Source organism: Nicotiana tomentosiformis, chromosome 5 (assembly GCF_000390325.3).
Source record: "Nicotiana tomentosiformis chromosome 5, ASM39032v3, whole genome shotgun sequence".
NCBI lineage: Eukaryota > Viridiplantae > Streptophyta > Magnoliopsida > Solanales > Solanaceae > Nicotiana > Nicotiana tomentosiformis.
In genome coordinates, this window is record NC_090816.1 from 119,783,921 (window position 1) to 119,805,012 (window position 21,092).

The 21,092-nt window shown below is 39.0% G+C and overlaps 1 long non-coding RNA gene across 2 annotated transcripts; it reads left to right on the top strand.

The window, feature by feature from the left end:
• The first annotated feature begins 16,402 nt into the window (after window positions 1-16,402).
• Window positions 16,403-20,653, top strand: LOC104085358 (uncharacterized). Of its 2 annotated transcripts, XR_683825.4 has the most exons (4): window positions 16,403-16,510; window positions 19,443-19,509; window positions 19,639-20,078; window positions 20,179-20,653. It is a non-coding gene; the product is annotated as an uncharacterized lncRNA (long non-coding RNA). The 2 variants fall into 2 exon arrangements; XR_683824.3 differs by lacking the exon at window positions 20,179-20,653 and having other exon boundaries at window positions 19,639-20,144.
• Window positions 20,654-21,092: the final 439 nt, after the last annotated feature.

Sequence of the window (21,092 nt, forward strand, 5' to 3'; positions counted from 1 at the left end):
ACCCAAATTTATGAAATCCTTCCAAAATGCCAACTTCCATAATAGGCGTTGAAATACTACCGGTCATCCAAAACTTGATCCAAACATACGCCCAAGTCCAAAATCATCATACGAACCTGTTGGAACCTTCCAATCCCGATTCCGAGGTTGTTTACTTAAAAATCAAACCTTAGTCAAGTCTTCCAACTTAAGGCTTCTGACTTAAGCATATGTTCGTCCTCGAACATGATAAGAACTGCTCTGGAGTTGTCCGAAATCATTATTTAATACCTCGTGCCCCTACCCGCGCTACCACAACCCAGTTGAACACATTAGCTCAAGCAAACCCGAAAATCCTCCCTTTTATCTAGTCAAATAAGCCTTAGAGCTAAATTCCAACATCTGAAATCCTCTACTAGGTCTGTTTTCAACATATGAACACTGTATCCATCACTACACGATGCACCAATACATGATTGCATACCTTTACTGAATTCATACCATGCACCGCGTAACTCACATGGCTATAATGACATCTTCTAACAACGATAGTCGAAATCCCACGAATCTTATGCCCACACGAACCTCACGAAGCATATAAGTCATGTTTCAACTCTCGCATGCCACAACAGAAAGGATATGTAGAAATTCATAACCAACTTTCGAGTCGACAATTCATTGAGTCCCTCCTCCTGACAAGGACCATTACCCCATTATGAACCAAATAACGATATTTGTCTTTTTTAAACATGCCTCATATAATCCGATCGCACTGATTCCAGGTCCACTAATCTCGTCTCACCCAGTATAAGTTGTTATGGTAATAAGCCACCACAAACACTACCAAAGGTCTCATATGATGCCACTAGGTGCCAACAAGCCACAAACTCGCATGTGATACAAAGGAAAAATGAACTCCGGAAATAACTGCTCAACCTACGTGACTAATGAAACAACCGAAAAGATGTAATAAACCTTCCTCATAAAATGAGAAGCAAAACACACAAAAAAGGTACAGGGAACTGTACTCAACATCACAACAGGATCCGCACATAATACCGTTGCGGCGTGCAACTCGATCCAACCATGATACCCGTGGCGGCATGCCCCCCAATCCTACCATATATCTGTGGCGGCGTGCCACCCGATCCACACATGATAACCTATAAGTAAATACTTTACCGAGATAAAATGCTCATAACTACGAAATACCCGATTATAGACCACAAGCACGTCAAGTGCATAATACCATCCCTTGGGAGACAGATAGCGCCATACGCTACAAAACTCAAGCACGACTAAGGTGCGATATATGATTTGCATCTCGAGAGCCATCATGCTCACATAACACCATCGCTACGCGGAACCTCAACACATATGCAATTAATCATATCGTTTCACAACCCACATGGAACAATATAGTATTACATGAAATAGCCGATGACGAAATAACATCCAACATCTGAATACTCCTCCATAAGGAGCGCTACGCTGAGATGAACACATTCGGCCTGAGATAAAGCCCACATTCATATTTTAGATCCATCCACGGACCTCAAGCCAATTCTAATCGTATCGCACTGGGCTAATAACCTTTCAAGGATTCACAATAATCCCTGATACACAAGAACAACCGTCAAATCCAGAACACATCTCCACAGTCCACAACCAAACGAATCGAGCGCCCTTCAGGCATAAATTCTCACATTAGCGATAGTACCAAAAATTTCCACACTTGGTTTTAAATCTTCAATAAAGCAAGTGAATATATGTCACACGTATACAATCTTCCCGTGGGACACGCTCCCACGACCTCCCGCACCAGACAACGAGTATGAACATCCATGCCACCAGCTACACAAATGTTGTAAAGCAATTAAGAATCCGTAATCAGTACGCAAAGCCTCCCATACAAGATACCGATCTCCGGTGACGCCAAAGACAATACCAGCTGACTCTAACCATCTGAGTCCTTTCTCGCTCATCCGAGCTCGTGATATTCCTACCAATACCAAATGGAAACCTTGATCCTCGACTTTCGATTCCCATGCTACCTCCTGCACCTAATCATGCCAATATGCAAATGTACAAGAATTTCATCATAACTCCTGAACCACTAATAGGGTACACACTTCATCATATAGAAACCCTTCACTTAAATCATTTCAGGAGAACCATAGCGACACGCGACTGAATTCCCATAACCGTAGAAAATACAAACCTCAAGTAGTGGTCTAAACCATCATAACTCTTCCAGAAATCCCTTTACACCACAAAGCCATACGAATCGAATACCTCCCAAATAAACTAAGTTGTGGTGGTGCTCAAGCCCAAGTGTACAACCACAAACCACATGTATAAATTCATGCTGGAGAAATTGGTCACTGCCATAACCGTGCTGATTCAAACATTACCAATCGTGCCACTTCTTCTACTTTACTCGGGACTTGCCCTAGAAATAATAATAATAGATCCATTCAAAATATCATGAACCCAAATCCGCACTTATCTGGAGTGACCTTATTTCACGAGACCATGTTGTCTCAAAACCCACGAACTATCACATACTTTCCTTGTGCACATATTCGCATCTTCAACAGGTACACTCATTCTAATAATTTCCTTATGATTCTGAAGTTATTTTCTCTCATTCCTCCGCTGCTACACCGCATACCGAAGATAACATAGAACACTCCAAGCCCCTTTTATAATCCGCTGCAACAGCTCAATACTTAACCATACTACATACTCAAAATCCTTAGGTACCACACTTTAACTTTTGAATCTACTAGGACCGTTGTTGAGAGTCACCCACTCTGACTTGGTCCCGAATATAATCAAACTCCAAGGCTCCACTAGCACATGAACACCCTCTCAAAGAAGCACCTGGCTGGATCACTTTCCTTGTAAATCACCTCTACACGAAGCATTAATCCTGAATCTTCCCAAAGCCTGAACATGAGTCAATAAGGCCAACTATAGCACACATTCCTCAATTCTTTGCTCAAATTACCGTTGATGTTCTTTTTCCTTAGTCTTAATAAACCACCAATATGCCGATAACCAGAAATCTCACAAGTATACAACCATGCAATCCCATCGTAGGCGGTGGGGGCTCTCCCACTTAGCTTGAAGCTACCATTGCATAATTCTGGAATCCACCAAGACTTTGTATCCCCTATTGACATGATCTTGCACAATCAACCCACCAATTTGCCTCAAAATCTTCTTGTTAACCATTTCATGAACACTCTGAATGACTAGCCACGTTTTCATATTCAACCTCTCACCGGATAGCCAGTAGAATTCTTTGTAGAAGTTTCGTTAACCACACGACCACTGACCTGCTCACAGGAGATAACCCACATGTGGAAATTATATGCTGAAATCTTCCAACGTCGTTGCACTGGGTACACTTACTACATAATCAGTAACCCATCCTGAGCCCATGCTTATTCACCAGTTGTACAAGTCAGTTCACTCCTCATGGACATCAACTAAAAGGTGCGATAGTACATTCCTATCCAAAGTCATGTTGTATTCTTCCTATCAGGTAACTCTTTCCCGTCGTATCCACTCTCCCTCGTATAATAGCCAATATTCCAAATTAAGTTCGTAGACCTAGTCACTGTCCACCATGAAATCCCGAATCACTCTAAACTTTTTCCAAGGCGTGTAGTTATCCTACCACAGAACCCATCTGATACTCTGACACTCTCCCACTTTGGTCAAACCCTCCCCTTTAAGCAACTACCCGGCTTCTGTTTCTCACACTTGGCCTTCTAGAAATTTAACCACCGCAAAACACCTCCCACATGTTCTTCCTCATCCTTCCCTGCCCAGTTGTTGCCTTAAATCAAAATCTACCTCTGTAGCACTTGAACCAATCAATCGCTACCAAATTTAAACCTTTCCGAAGATCATCTTCCTTAATCCCTCAACACCCGGACCACTGATTAAGTCCCGAACCACCACACACTGCGATCTCTGACAGCTGCTTCCCCGGCACTATTTCACACTACCATGCCCCGAAGGCAAATTGATGAATTCCATAACATCGGCGAACTTAACACATTCAATCTAGGGCGACGACACCACATCACAGATGAAAAATTCCACCATGCTCGAAATACCAAGTCTCGTTACTCTGTCAACCCAAACCCTGAACATTTATAGTCTGATTGCCTTTCCTTCGCCGGAAATAAAATACTGGATCTCCGAATCATGCACTGAGTAAACCTCCTTCCAAGTCATTCATTGCTTCGACACATGGACAAGCATCCTACCATTACACAAACACGGTGAGATAGCAACACACGAATCGTCATAACAATCAATGCCAAACCTCAAAACCTTAGGTAATACTGATACTGAGCTGCAACGACAGAACGGCCTTCTGCAAGGCATCGACAATAGCCCAATAAAATACGCAGGGAGAAACATCCTGCACCATATCTGTAGTACCATTAAAATTCCTCAATTCCCAATTTATAACAAGCGCTTCACGTCGCATAAGACTGAATATGAAGGGAATGAAGGCATAAGCCTCAAAGGAATCGAATCGCATGATGAGGAATCAAGAAGGGAAGTGCTCCTAACAATCATGTAGCCTCTCGAAGATAAGTACATACGTCTCTGTACCGATCCGCAAGACTCTACTAGACTCGCTCATGACTCGTGAGACCTAAGTGAACCTAGCGCTCTGATACCATGTTGTCACGACCCAAAATCCATAAAGGTCGTGATGGTGCCGGACACCACTGTCAGGCAAGCCAACAATAAATACTTAATTGGGTTCTCATTTTGTTACATTTGAAATCATATTTTCCTTAAATTTAAATAGTAAAGAATGGAGATTTACAGAGTAAATAATAATACTTTTAATAAATTCAATTAAGAACAACCCATAATCATCCCAAAACCCGGTGTCACGAGTGCATGAGCATTAACTAGGATTATAAAATAAAATACAACAGTTGTCCGGAATACAAATTAGACATGAAAAATGTAACTACTCTGAAGGAGACTCTACTGGCTGCAGATCGTAGTATAGAATGCAGCTTACCTAAGTCCCCGCCATAACCGTGCCTCTACGCCCACAAGGCCACTAAACATATATGTACCTGCACAAAAATATGCAGCAAGTGTAGTATGAGTACGTAAATTAACGCGTACCCACTAAGTATCCCGCCTAACCTCAAAGAAGTAGTGACGAGGGGTCGACTTCGATACTTACTATAGGTTATACATAGGATATCAATGATATAATTAAGTATGGATTATATAAAACGGTTGCAAGCTCAATATTTTGAAGTAAGTAAGCAGTTCTTTTATAATTAAAAAATCTCCAAATTTATTTCCCATTATTTAACAATTTATCTCAGGCCAAGGAGGCAATATTATTTATTGTAAATTCCAAAGCAATCAATTCAATAATGTGCAAATCATGCCGAGGACGTACGACCCACTCCAAAATAAATATTTAAATTATGCACTACCGAGGGTCGAACGACGTGAACCATAAATGCATCTATTTAATATGCCGAGGCGTTCGGCCTGCTCCACAAAAGATAAATACATTCAACAATCAATCAAGAATTCTTTAAGGAGCAATTATCCAAAGAAATGTCAATTCTCATTTAACGGCCAAGAAAAATGAAGTTTAACCTTTTAAAAATTCATTTACCAAGTTCAATATGATTTAAGCAATTTAAATTAACAATAAGGTTACAAATATCGCAAGTATAGCATGATCTGGGTCCTAGACTACCCGGACTTAGCATAATAGTAGCTACGCACGGACTCTCGTCACCTCGTGTGTACGTAGCCCGCACAAATAGAAGCACATATCGTATTATTTCACCTATGGGGTTATTTTCCTCTTATAAGTTTAGAAAGGAAACTTACCTCGCTCCGGAATTCCATAACCGGCTCCCAAGGCCTTCCGTCAACTCAAACTGACGCCCAACGCTCCGAAACTAGTCAAAAATTGAGAAATTCCATAAATATATACTCAAAATACTCATTATAATCCTATTTACAACAATTCCCAACTCCGTTCGAAAAGTCGATAAAACCCACCCTCGGGCCCACGTGCCCGGATTCCGAAAATTTTCGAAGCTAAACTTTACCTATAACTCCTCGAACTCAAATATATAATTTATTTTCAATTAAATGCACAAATTCGTGGTAAAACTCCAAAAATACCAAATTCTAGGTTTCTACCAAAACCCCACAATTTCTACTAATTTTCATGCTTAAATCCTCATAGAATCCATGTATTTAACTTATAATAAGTGGACATCACTTACCTTGTGTTGCTTCATAAAATCTCCCTTTGGAGCTCTCCAATATCGCCCCAACCAAGTGAGAAATGAGAGAAAAAAGCCAAATCTCGCTCTTAAAACCATTCTGCCCAGTGCCATTTCTGCACCTGCGAAACAATAGTCGCACCTGCGTCTTCGCAGGTGCAAGACCCCTTCCGCCTCTGCGCTCAACCCTTCGCTTATGTGTTTGCGTACATGCGGCCAAAACTCCGCACCTGCGGTCCTTCACCTAGGCGACCTGCTCCGGTTCTGCGTCTCCTATGTCGCTTTTGCGCCCTCCTCACCTGCGGCCAAAACCTCGCAGGTGCGGTTGCACGAGATGACAGCAGCCCTCAGCCCTTCTTCCAAGTCCCAACTCGATCCGTTTACCATACGGATTCCACCCAAGGCTCTCGGGACCTCAACCAATTGTACCAACACATCCCAAAACACATTACGAACTCAGTCGAGCCTTCAAATCACATCAAACAACATCGAAACTACGAATCACCCTCCAATTCAAATCTAATGAACTTTCAAGCTTCAAACTTCTACCTTCGATGCCGAAACCTATCAAATCACGTCCGATTGACCTCAAATTTTGCACAAAAGTCATAATTCACATTACGGACCTACTCCAACTTTTGGAATCGGAATCCGACCCTGATATCAAAAAGTCCACTCCCGGTCAAACTCTCCAAAAATCTTCAAATTTCTAACTTTTGCCAAATGACCCCGAAATGACCTACGGACCTCCAAATACATTTCCGGACGCGCTACCAATACCATAATCACCATACGGAGCTATTCCCAGACTTAGAATCCCAAACGGACATCGATAGCATTGAAATGCACTCCAACCCAAATTTACGAAATCCTTCCAAAATGCCAACTTCCACAATAGGCGTCGAAATGCTCTTAAGTCATCCAAAACCCGATCCGAACATACACCCAAGTCCAAAATCATTATACGAACATGTTGGAACCTTCCAATCCGAATTCCGAGGTCGTTTACTCAAAAATCCGAATTCCAACTTAAGGCTTCCGAAATTAGAATTTTCTTTCCAAATCAACTCTGAACTTCCCGAAATTCAATTCCGACCACACGCACAAGTCATAATACCTTAAGTGAAGCTACTCAAGGCCTCAAACCACCAAACGATGCGCTGGAGCTCAAAACGATTGGTCGGGTCGTTACAATAACCTTTACCATTTCTCAAATAACTAGCCAATTACTCAACATGATAAGGCTCGGCCTAGTATACATATATTTATTTCTAAATCAATTTTAATTATAAGTTCAAGTAATTAAGCCGGTAGAATGAGTTCAAATAATTCAAATACTACATGATATGGTCTTATATCTACCCGGACATAAACATTCTTTAGCTACGTATGGACTCTCGTCACCTCGTGTATATGTAGCACCCACAACTAGTATAACATAGCAATTACATCACCTAGGGGGTAGTTTCCCCCACACAAGGTTAGACAGGAGACTTACCTCGCTCTGAAGTTCCATAACCGGCTCCAACACCTCTCTAACTATTCAATTCAAGCCAAACAATCCGAAACTAGTCAAAAAATGTGTAATTCAATCAAAATATACTCCAATGCTTATAATTAATCAATTTATAACAATTCTCAACTCCGCTCTAAAAGTCAATAAAGTTAACCCTCGGACCCACGTGCCCGGATTCTGAAAATTTCAAAGATAAACTTTACCCATAATACCACGAACTCAAATATATAATTTATTACAAATTCCATGTCCAATTTCGTGGTCAAAATCCAAAAATACCAATTTTTAGGTTTTCAACTAAAATCCCAAATGTCTACTAATTTCCATGTTCAAATCCACATTTAAACCATATATTTAACTCACAATATGTGGGAATTACTTACCTTGACATAGATGATGAAAATCTTCCCTCCAAGAGCTCCAAAAATAGTCCAACCAAATGAAAATGAGTGAGAAATGGGCTAAGTCTCGGATTAAAAACACCCCACTGCCCAGAGACCTTCGCACCTACGGTCAATTAGCCGCTTCTGCGGCTCCGCAACTGCGGAAAATCCATCGCAGGTGCGGCTCCAGCTCAAACCAGTAGCCCTCGCTTTTGCGCCCCAAGTAGCGCATCTGCGCTTCCACTTCTGCGGGCCTCAAGCGCTTCTACGCTCGCGCGACCATGTTCGCTTCTGCGGCCCAGGACTTCTTGGCCAACCTCTGCTTTTGCGACATCTTCTTCGCATCTGCAACTTCGTAGGTGTTGAAATTTCCTCGCACCTATGCTCCCAAACTTCCTCCACAAAAATCGCACCTGCGTAATCGCACATGCGGCCACTCCTTCAGCAGGTGAGATGGCACCAGACTTCAGCAGCATCAGCAGGTCCTCAACCCCAAGTTTCAATCTGTTTTCAATCCATTTCAAACTGAGGCCCCCGCAACCCCATCCAAGTGTACCAATGCAATCCAAAACACAATATGGACTTAGTCGAAGCCTAGAATCACGCACAACAACATCAAATCTATGAATCAATGATTGAAACCTTATTTAAACTTTCAAACAATCAAATTTCGTCGAACGTGTCCGAATTATACTTAAACATCCCTGAATGACGTCAAATTTTACATACAAATCACAAATATCGATACGAACCTATTCCAAAGCTCGGAACCTCAAACGGATGTCGATAACATCAAAATCCACTTCAAACCAAACTTATGAAATTCTAAAACCTTCAAAATGCCAACTATCTATATTAAACGCTTAAAGCCCCCAGATCAGCCGATACTCAACCCGAACATGCGCTCAAGTCCAAAATCATCATACGAACCTATTGCAACCTTCAATTCCCGATTCCGAGGTCTTTTGCTCAAAATTCAAACTTTAGATAATTCTTCCAACTTAAAGCTTCCGAAATTAGAATATTTTTCTTCTGAATCAACTTCGAACTTTCCAAAATTCAATTCCGACCATACATACAAGTTGTAATGCATGAAGTGGAGCTACTCTAGGCCTCAAACCGCCGAACGACGCACTAGAGTTCAAAACGGTCGGTCAGGTCGTTACACTCATTCTCCTAGAGAAAGAAAAAAAATAAAACTACAAGAATAATACAATAATAAAAAATAAAAATAAAAATAAAAGAAAGCAGTAAAGTTGGGTTGCCTTCCAACAAGCGCTTAATTTAACATCGCGGCAGAACACGATTTACTTTTTGCCTCCACTTCGAGCTTATGAATTGAACTCCAAGTTTTGCTTCAAGTTTATGCTTATGCTCATGGTGCGGTACAAATTATTGCGAGCCAAAAATTAAATGATTCTTTATGAACTTTTTAGCTTTCAAACGAGGAGTGTTGTCACGACCCAAAATCCAACTAGTCGTGATGGCACCTAACCCAACCCGCTAGGTAAGCTAGTTAGCAACAATAATCCAATTCATTGAGTTTTACTGAGAAATGTAATGATAATATAACTGAACTTCTATACAAAGAATTCCCAATGACTAGTAGTACAAATCACGAGCTTCTAAGATTTAGAGTTTACAAAGCTGGTATGAAATAAATACATCATCTGTTTGAAATATACATGAACAAATTAATAATTCTAAAGCTACCAAGAATAAAAGGCAGCAATGACCGGAGCACAGGTACGTCTTCGATGCCAGCTCCCAACATACACAACAACATCAGCATAAAACATTGCACACAAGATGCAGAAATGTAGTATGAGTACAACCAACCCCATGTACTCAATAAGTAACAAGCCTAACCTTAGGTTGAAAGTAGTGATGAGCTGAGACAAAGGTCAGAGTCCAACACCAATAGCCAATAACAGTTCATAACAATATAATAAAAGTGATAAAAGAAATAACTCAGAGATATGATGTTCAACTCATTCGCAATTACGGAAAATAGTCATGTTTTCAGGTATAACAGTAAAAGCCAAATCCTTCACCGAAATCACCAAAATATGAGTAAGTGTGAAACCTTTGATTTTTTTTTCCCAAAAGCTTTCAGCAACAAATAAGATGATTCAATTTCAGATAGCATGAGGAAAGTACATATCTATGCCTACATGTCAAAGTGCATGTGAAGTCATAAATGTCACAAAACTGTATAACATGAGAAAATACATCTCTATACATGTATGTCAAGTATGCATGTCAGATGCAATGCGTCATAGTGATAAACTCATGCACTCACACTCTCAGAGTACTAAATATCACAGTTTCGCACTCCCACTGATCACGCTCAATCACTCAGCACACTCAGTCACTCAGCACTGTACAGAGCAAATCCAGCCCAATGCAGATCCAGCCAAAATGTTAATAAATTCTGTTGCGGTGCGTAGCCCGATCCTATCGTGAATCAATAATAATTGCGCTCACTGTGGGTGTGCAGACTCTGAAGGGGCAGATCCAGCCCGAGCCCTATAATAAGCCAATCATGGCATGAATCAATAAAGCATGTTGCGGCATGCAGCCCGATCCCATCATAGAATCAATAATACCTATTGCGGTGTGCAGCCCGATCTCATCAATATCACTCACAAATCCGGCTCTCAGGCCTCAACTCAGTCATCAATCTCTCTAGTCTCTCGAGCTCACAATATTATGAAAATAAGCCCAAAAATGATGATATGATGATGGCAACAGAGACTGAGATATGATATGCAAATGAATGATTGTGACTAAGTATGTAATTGCAATGTAAGCAAATAACTCAATAGCATAAATGACCTCAGTGGGTCTCAACAGCATAAACATATAGCCTAGACATGGTTTCTAACATGGATCACATCCCAATTACTCTAGCACGTATAAATTCCATGAATGGAAACAAGATTAGGTCACTACACAGTACCCCAGAATCAATTGAGTCATAATCACACAATGCACGCCCACATGCCCGTCAGCTAGCATGTGCGTCACCTCAACACCAAACACATATCACGTAAATTCAAGAGTTCATACCCTCAGCACTAAGTTTAGAAGTGTTACTTACGTCGAACAAGCCAAATCCAATACCGAGCAAACCAAAGGATACTCCAAAAATGCCATCCCACGCGCATCAACCTCCGGAAGGCTCGAAACTAGCCAAAAGCAACTAAAATACATCAAATAATGCCTAAGGAAACAATTCCAAATGATAAAGGTCGAATCTTTAATCAAAAATCCAAAGTCAACCAAAAAATCAAACCCTGACTCGCACCTCGAAACCCGATAAAACTCACAAAATCCGACAACCCATTCGATTACGAGTCCAGCCATACTAGTTTCACTCAAATCCAACTCCGAATTCAAAATTTCACTTTATGAAACTTTAGACAAAAAATCCTCAAATTCTCTCTTGAAATCCTCAATCAAATGCCAAAAACAAAGATAGATTCATGATATAAAATCATAACCGAGTAGAGAATACTTACCACAATCCATATGGTGAAAATCGCTTCAAATATCGTCTCAATCCGAGCTCCATAGCTCCAAATATGCGAAAATGGCTGAAACCCCCGACAATAGAGTACTTATAATCACTGGGCGAATCAATGAATCGCGATCACAGAAATATCATCGCTATCGCGAAGAAGAAAGATGCACTGCCCTAGAAACTGCACTACACGATCGCACCAATAGCCTCGCGAACGCGATGCACAAGGCTCATAAAGCTACGCGATCACGGGAACAACATCGCAAACGCTAAGAGGAAACTAGCTACCTTCCCAACTCAGACCAAACACTACACGAACACGGCCTCCACTATGCGAACGCGTACCGTACCCAACACCAAGCTATGCGATCGCATTCATCCAATCACGACCACGATTAGGAAACTGCCTAGCTCTAATATTTCTCGAAGAATATTGGGTGCACCAGACATCTCTGAATCCGCAATCGCGAAGAACACTGGGTGCATCGGACATCTATGAATCTGCAATCGCGAAGAACACTGAGTGCACCAGACATCAGCAGAACCAACAGTGCAATTATGAAGAAAAATGGTCCAAAAACATTCTGAATCACACCTGAGCCCCTCGGGACCCCGTCCGAACATTCCAACAAGTCCCATAACATGTCACAGACCTACTCGAGGCCTCAAATCACGCATAACAACATCAAAACGACGAATCGCACCTCAAATCAAACTTAATGAACTTTTGAACTTTCATCCAAAATGCGTGCCAAAATATATCAAATCAACTCAGAATGAACTCAAATTTTGCACACAAGTTTTAAATGGCATAACGAAGCTATTCCAATTCCCAGAACCATAATCCGAATCTAATATCCTCAAAGTCAACTCTCGCTCAAACTTATAAACTTTCCAAACCTTTAAATTTCCAACTTTCGCCAATTAGCGATGAAACCTTCTAGAAATATCCAAATGCAAATTCGGGCATATGTCCTAGTCCAAAATCACCATCCGGATCTAACGGAACCATCAAAACTCCAATCCGAGATCAAATACTAAAAATTCAAACTTGGTTAATTCTTCTAACTTTAAAGCTTCAATCATAAAATTCATTCTTTCAAATCAATTCTGATTAATCTGAAAATCAAAACCGATGATTCACATAAGTCATAATATATCATACGATGTTGCTCAAGACTTCAAATAGCTGAACAGAATGCATATGCTCAAAATGACTGGCTAGGTTGTTACAAGTGTCACTTTGCCTAGACGACCTTAAAATTTTCAGAATATAGGGTTCATCTACCTCTTCCATTGACTCTTTTTATGCTCATAAGGATCAATTCTCATTTCACCATCTGAACACAGGGTGGAGAAGTGATAGGAATGAGGTCTAACATGCTCAAATACCCGAACTTCAAGATTTTCGACATCCTCAACACCGATCACACTAGAGTCAACTAAATTTGTATCACCAATGTAATTGGTTGACTATAGTATTACTTCTTCAATATCGGCATCCTCAAATTCTAGCTGGTTAGATTGTTGATGTTCTACTTTAGACCCCTCCATTTGAACCTCAATTTCCATCTCTAATGCACACTGCTCCTGGCTACTATCCATAATATTAACATGTTGAGCATTAAAAACTTCAACTAGTTGACTCACTTGAGCCTCCAAGTTGCGAATAGTTGCATCTTGCCTTTGTATCTGCCGTTGTGTCTCATCATTTTTTCCACAAGGCACCTTAGCATATCTTTGATCTCTTTCAGGTAGTCATCTTCGGGTTCTTTATTCTTGTTAACCTCACAAAGAAATAATAGAACTATCGTAGTAAGGGGTTAGAGGAGGATAAGAAATATATAAGCACAACCATGAAGTGACCATCTTGACCTCCACACATATCACATGCATTCCACACATAAGATTGAATTGATGTACGTAGCTTGCTCTCGGAAATATTTTGATAATTTTGACATGGGTGGTTTCCTCCACAATATCCATAAAGATGATCAAAAGTAGAATTATCAACATCAAAACTCTCATAGTTCCAAGATGCCATGTATCACAAATAAAATAAAAAATAAAATAAAAATATCTTTTTTAGGATTAGAGTTGGGAGTGATCAAATTTTGGCACCGCTGCCGGGGAACTAATGGTGTAGCTGTAAATATAATCTGGTCTAAAAGTCTGGAGTCGAATCTCGTAGAGAACTAAGGTTTAGCTACAACTATTCAATATCACTAAGAAGACAAGTTTGAACAATTCCTAAGTTATAAATATAAAGATTCTTATGTATAACTAATTAACTAACAAAATAAAAGACCGAATTAATAACTAAAGATACTAAGGGTTGGATACAAGATTAATGAGGTCTAGAGTTATGATTTCCCTAATTGTCGGAATCCTTCCCGCCATGTCTCCTATAAATTCTCCTAAATATTCTCTACCAATCGTGAGTACTTTGGATGTCGTAGTTCTCTCTCGAGCAACTACCATAATTTACTAGATGTATTCTCTCAAATTACACTAGCTGGCACTAATTCACCGCTTACTACGATCGCACCAAGCTTTCGTTATCTCTAATCCTGACTCTAAACCCTCTGTATTGATCTCTCACATACGTTAGGAGTGATGTTGATCAACAACTACCTAAATGTGCACACTCTCTCAAGCAATACACACTAAATAGGCACAGTCAATTGATGGCCATCCAATCAACAGCAATAAACACGTAGTTGAACAAGTAGAAAAATAGAGCGACTCAATTATATAAAACTATAACAAGAATTTATCCTAAAAAATGTTCCATCTAAACCCTAGATAACGAATTAGTTATTCATAATAGTATGCAAAACTACAATACTAGAATTCATAACCAATAATGGAAATAGAGGAAGAAAGAGGGGAAAACGTGAAGTTGAATCCTTCTCATTACTCCAAGTGTGTTCTTGCCTCCCCAATGGCTTCTCTCCCTCCAAAGTAGTGTCTCTCCCTTCAAAATCATGTTTTAGGATATATTTATAGCGACTAGGGTTTGTATGGGGCGGATTTTCCTTCTCCTATTTCGGATTGGAGAAGCTGATTTCTTCTGCTCCGGTCTCGGTCTAGTGAAGTGAACCTCGCTTCGCTGTCCGGGACTTTTCTGATTTCTTTTGCTCTGGTTTCGGTCTGGCGAAGTGAATCTCACTTCGTTGTCCGGGACTTTTCTCTTTAGCACTTTTTTCACCATTTTTTCTTCTATTTGATCATTTTCCATGTAAGTTTGTTCCTACACATAAGAAATACGTAATGAGCATATTTTTACTTAAGTGTGAACTCCCGCCGCTCACACAAGAAATAATATATAAACACACTCAAAACATACACTTTTCATCATTTATCATATATATATATATATATATATCAAGGCAAGGCAGGCAGAAACAGAGGAGGCTACAGTTTCTTAAAGACAAGGCAGAAACCTTTAGAAGTGAAGTATTTGCAACTATAGTCAATATTATTACTCATATTCACATATAAATTGTGTTGTTGAGACATAAAAGAACAAAAAAATTTGCCAAGCTGAATACTTGATATGTTAGATAAACTGCACAATTAAAGTCGTTTGAACGTACTTTTCAAAATTTATTGCTAATATAACTTTATAATTTTCCTAAACTGTTTTATACTTATTGTATGAGTTACGCTTATCCAGAACTAGTTGTTGTCAAAAGCTAAGTTGCTCGGATTCTTTCCTTTAGGTACCGCACCCGTGTCGACACGATGTGAGTGTGATCTGGGTGTGGGATTCGTACCGGATCTGATCAACCGATGTTGGATACTTTGACCAAAATCGACGAAAAAATTAAAACACATACAATGATATTTGAAAACAAAATAAAAGTTATGGTGATATTGAAAAAAATGGAATACCTTGTATATAGAAGTTTCTATATCACTCCTTTTCCTTTTATCTTTTTCTAGGATTCTCTCTTGTTCAATATTTTTTCCTGCCGGAATACCTTGTAAGTTTTTCATATAGTGTCTCATAATTTATACATATTTTATAACTCTATTTTTAAATATTTAAATTATTTTAGCCAAATTCCCGCGCCCGTATCCATATGATCTGCATCCCTGAATCTTAAAATTTAAATCATAAAGTATTCAATCTCTAGATTCGCACCCGAATCCGAACAACTTAGGTCAAAAGTACTAATTCTCTCAACAATTTGTTTTCATGGCCTAAAATCATTTAAACTTTCTCAATTTTAAGCAAAAACATAAGGGCAAAAAATTGACACTTACTGGGTACAGTTATGGTTATTCATGCTACGCTTCTGCACATCTTTTCGTACAGAGCCAGGTATCTCCTACCAACCCAGGCATTAGCGAGAGATTAGCTTTGGAGACTTCAAGGTAAACTTGTCGGCGTTCAGGCCTCGGAGTCCCCCTCTATCTTGACTATTCTATTTTCCTTATACTTTTATAGATATTGATGTATAGGATTATGCACTACTTTTATTTAGAGCTTGTGACTTGTATACGGGTGTTGGTAGTTGTGTATGTTGAGTTGCAGATTCCATATTATATAGTTGCTTAGTTTTGAGACTTTATTTATTATTTCGGATATTTTTCTATGAATGTTAGGCTTAACTAATTAGGTGTCGTCACGATATACTATGGAGTAAAATTGGGGTAGTCACAAGTTGTTATTTCTTTTTCTTCCTTCTTTTATTCCCAAATATCGTTCCCTCTTCTATTTTCATTTTTAGCCCCCACTTTCCTTAATTCCATTTTTGTTTCAATGCTTGGATTAACATTTGAGATGGTAAAGCTTCTTCCCCTCCAATTTTAGTTGTTTCTTGTTTAAGATTTTGATTATTTGAATGCATGATTAAGGGTATGAACTCATCTTCATAGTATCTTCACAGTCCAGTCAGAATACCTAGAAATTTACACACAGAGCACTCATCCATGGCATTAGTTCACTTATTGCTAATACTCATCACTTATACTTCAAAACCCACATTCACCACCTCAATTTTGCTAACCAAAAGTTAGTATTTCAGGAACAAAATGCAGCTTATCTTATATGTTAATTCGGTGTAGCTCTCTCCTATTTTAATTTTGATATAGTTCTATACTATCCTATATAGTACTATTTGTTTAAGATGTGTCTTTAAATTTTGAAATTATTTATGTTTGTGATGAATTTTGTGTGAAAGATGCCAAAGATGTCAAAGTGCTCACTATGTTAAATATAACTAGAATTTTATTGCCAATGGAATAAAGATATGCAGTGCATTTGAAATTGGATTTGGCTTGCGCTTTGTTTCATAACTAGGTAAGAAATTCTTTTGATTAGCTCCTTCTTGTTCTAATTGCCTATTAACTTATGGTTAATCAGAAGTGTCATTTTGTTAGTTGTTCGTATTTACATTCAGCTGCATCCTAGTGTTCTGAACCTAAAAGTTGTAGCTTGTATGTATTTCTTTCTACCTTGGATTACACAATGGCATACATTTTCTTTTTTCATACCAAGTGCAGGCTTAATAGTAATAACATGATGAGTAGTAAGTGCAAAATGGTTGTCTATTGAGTTTTATCAGAAGATGAATGGAATTTATTCTTTGTTGCAGTTTTAGTAAATAGTGATGAGTAGTAATTCCGGATTAGTGTGTAAGCTATATTGAAGGAGAGTCTTGGAGCAACCGTCAAGTTGTCTCCATATGACTTATAGGTCACGAGTTCGAACCGTGGAATAAGCCATTGATGCTTGTAGTAGGGTAGGCTGCCTATATCACACCCCCTTGAGGCGCGACCCTTCCCCAAACCCTGTGTGAACACGGGATGCTTTGTGTACCGAGCTGCCCTTCTATATTGAGCAGTGAGCTGTTTATTTAACTAAACATTATACTTTAGACTTATGTTATTTTATCTTAATATCTTGGTGCTTTTTCACTCTTTAGATTTTTGGGATATATTGAAAAGGGGTTGGAATATCTCTTTCGATTTCGAAGGTGAAATCACTTGCCAATATTTTTCTTTGGTAATTAAACACTTTTATTTACCAAGTAAGAATATGTACAGCTCAAGAGAAGAAAACAAAAGGAACACTGAAGCTAGACATAGTCCTAGCCTCCAGCCTCTATCTTTCCTACTGCACCCATCAAGCTCCACTCCTACAGCAATTACGCTCACTTTCCTCTATTGCTTAAGGATAATAGTTCAGGCTACATAACCTCCTATACAAATGTGGTTTCATACTGCCCCTATGGAATATTTCTTGCACTATCAACTTGATGATACCAGAAGTGCTCCTCTGCTTGTTTTGGAATATTCTCCGGTTCCTCTCCTGCCAAATATAGTAGACACAACCTGCAAGGGACATTCTGTAGATTTCAGCATTAGTACACTTGCCATTAAATTTAGCTACAGCCCAAGCTAGCTCTGCATCTCATCCCATCGGTTGTCTGGATGCACCTTGCCATTGTAGCAGTCTTTGCCAAATCTCGGCAGATATTACACATTGAAAAAACAAATGTGGAACACTTTCAGCTTCTAAATTACAGAGAGGACATGTTGCAGTACATATAATGCCCCATCGTATCAGTCTCTCCCTTGTGTATAATCTCCATGAGCAGCTAGTCTTAAGATAAAGATCCACTTTGGCGTGCCATAATTGTTACACACCAGCCTCTTCCAGTAGACCTTAGGAAACTCCCTTCTTAACTTCTGATAAAACCTCTTGATGGAGAACCATGCATACCTAGCCCAACCTGAATAACATATTTGCTTGCTTTCATAATTTTTTGTAGGAGCCAAGAAGCTTGGCTACATTTAGCTTCCCATATAGGATTACTTCCTCCATGCCTCTACATCAATAAAGTCCACTCCTCCTGCAGTTACCGGATAGCATAAGGTTTCCCAAGCAAGAAGTGCTTTGTTAGAGTTCTCTTTTATCTCTAGCCCATAAGAATCTTCTACGGGTTGTCACAATCAAATTAATAATCTTTTTCGGCAATACAAAGACCTGTGACCAATAGGTTTGGATAGCAAATAAGACACTTTTAATTAGCATTACCCTCCCAGTATAAGAAAGGAATTTACTGGTCCAACTAGTAATCTTCCCCAGCATCATGTCCATCAAAGGTTGGTGCTGTGTGATAGATAATCTTTTGGAGCTCAAAGGCACCCCCAAATATCTAAATGGGAGCATCCCTTTTGAGAATCCCAACAGATCTAGTATTTATTGTTCCAATAACGGGTTGACACCACCAAAGTAGACAGAACTTTTTGTGGTATTAGCAATAAGTCCAGAGGCCTGTGAGAAATCCTGAAAAGCATTTAGACAACGACTGAAGAGAAAACTTATCAGCCTTACAAAATAAAAGCAGATCGTCAGCAAAGCCTAGTTGAGTAATCTTGAGTTTAGCACACTTGGGGTGGAACTTGAATGTAGTATTATTGGTCATTCTCTTAAGAAATCTGCTTAAATACTCCATCACAAGCACAAACAAATAAGGGGACATTAGATCCCCTTGTCTAATTCCCCTCTTTGTTGCAAAAGGACTGCTAGGTTTGCCATTAATGCTAATTGCATAAGAAACTGTTTTCAAGCAGGTCATTATCCAACTAATGAACTTTGCGGGAAATGCAATACTTGCTCAATGAAGACCTATTCGACAGAGTCGTATTAATAAAAGCTTTATTTGCTTGATTCTAGATGTACATTCAAGAGCCTTTATTTGTCTTTGCAGCTTGGATTGTTTGTTGCAAAATGAGAGATTTACTGAGCAAGCTAATGCTATAACCTTCGATAGCGAGGTACTTCTCTTGTTTTCTAACTGGCTAGCAAACCTTTGCTTTTGCTTCCTTTTATACTTCTCTTATTCTAAATTCTGGATATTTGAGATTGCTCATTGGTTTATCTCAATTTCTTTTCGTGTGTGGCAGTTCACTTTTCATCTCCCCAACTTATAAGGATTTACCATCTCTAAATATTGTTTACTGTGTCAAGTCCATCATGTTAACTTGAGTACACCATCTAAAATTGCCATTATGGTCCATGGGAAAGAAAGAACCTTGTTCTGTAGATGGCAATGCATTACGAAGCAATTTTGACCAATGATCTAAGAAAAAGATACAATGAATGAATGTCTAACTGGTCAAGAACATGTGCAACAAAATAGTCAAATGGTTGCGCATATACATCACATAAGATTTTTCTGCGCTTTACAGTTACTCCAAGAAATTTGTAATGGGGTCTGTATTTTACTGTTGCAAATAACAGTAATGGTATTGTCCACGAATTTCGTGTGATCCAAATATGTGGAATGAGACCTGTCGTTGGGCATGTTGAGTACTTCTCCGAGGAATTTCAATTATTGACTAAGGTAATAGTTGATTGATTCGTCGTGCATTGTGGTTGTTAATACATTTAATATCTTTGATGACATTTATCTTGTTACTCTCCTCCTTCTTTGGTGCTTGCAGCAACGAAAGGATATGCATTTTTTGAAAAATATATGACCTCCTTAAAATAAATGGTGTATTTTGTGTATCTTGAATTTACTGCAAGTAGAAGATGTAACATGACATACATGTGGTATTTGAGCTCTTTGCTAGATGAATCTGATAATACTTTTGATAATTAATATTGGCAGAAAAAACTCCTACATCATTATGTCTCTGCAGGTATGCCTTCAGGCCCAGAAATAGTTTTTGGGGCACGAAAGTTTAGTGTCGGTTGCGTTACTGACAATGATGAAAGGTTATGATTTAATTTTGAGATTTAAGAGGCAAGTATAGGAAGGAATGTATGATCCTCCAAAGAAAGAGTATTTAGAGTGGAAGATTTGGAAGTATTTCCTCCTCTCCTTGCTAGTTTTAACAGAGAAGTCTCCTCATTTTTGTCTAGTAGGATGAGCTCCAAAATAAAAGCTGCATTTAGTTTCAAAAAGACTTTCCCTACACTGCCAAAATGCATATTAGCTTTACAGAGTATAGGAGAAAGTGTAGTGAAGTAAAAAATAAAAGAATGAACGGATCGAAGAGTTCCGTGAGGGAAATAGACGTCCCTTTATAGAGTACCGATTAATCTTTTAAGAATGAATTGTTGTGGCATGGCTTCCCAACAAAAAATAGAGGGAGAGTACCGTTAAATTTAAATCTTTTTTCTTTTAGGTCTTTCTTTTTCTTTTTTCTTAAAAAAGGGTCTTTCTTTTTGTAGACTATTTAATCAGGCATTAACCTCCGCATTAGGGGTGTATATGGACCGGGTTGGTTCGGTTTTTATCAAAACCAAACCAAACCAACTATATCGGTTTGATTGGTTCGGTTTTGTCGGATTTTTCGGGTTTTCGGGTTTTTTTGTTACATGAATATTATTTCAATCTTACTCTGTTAAA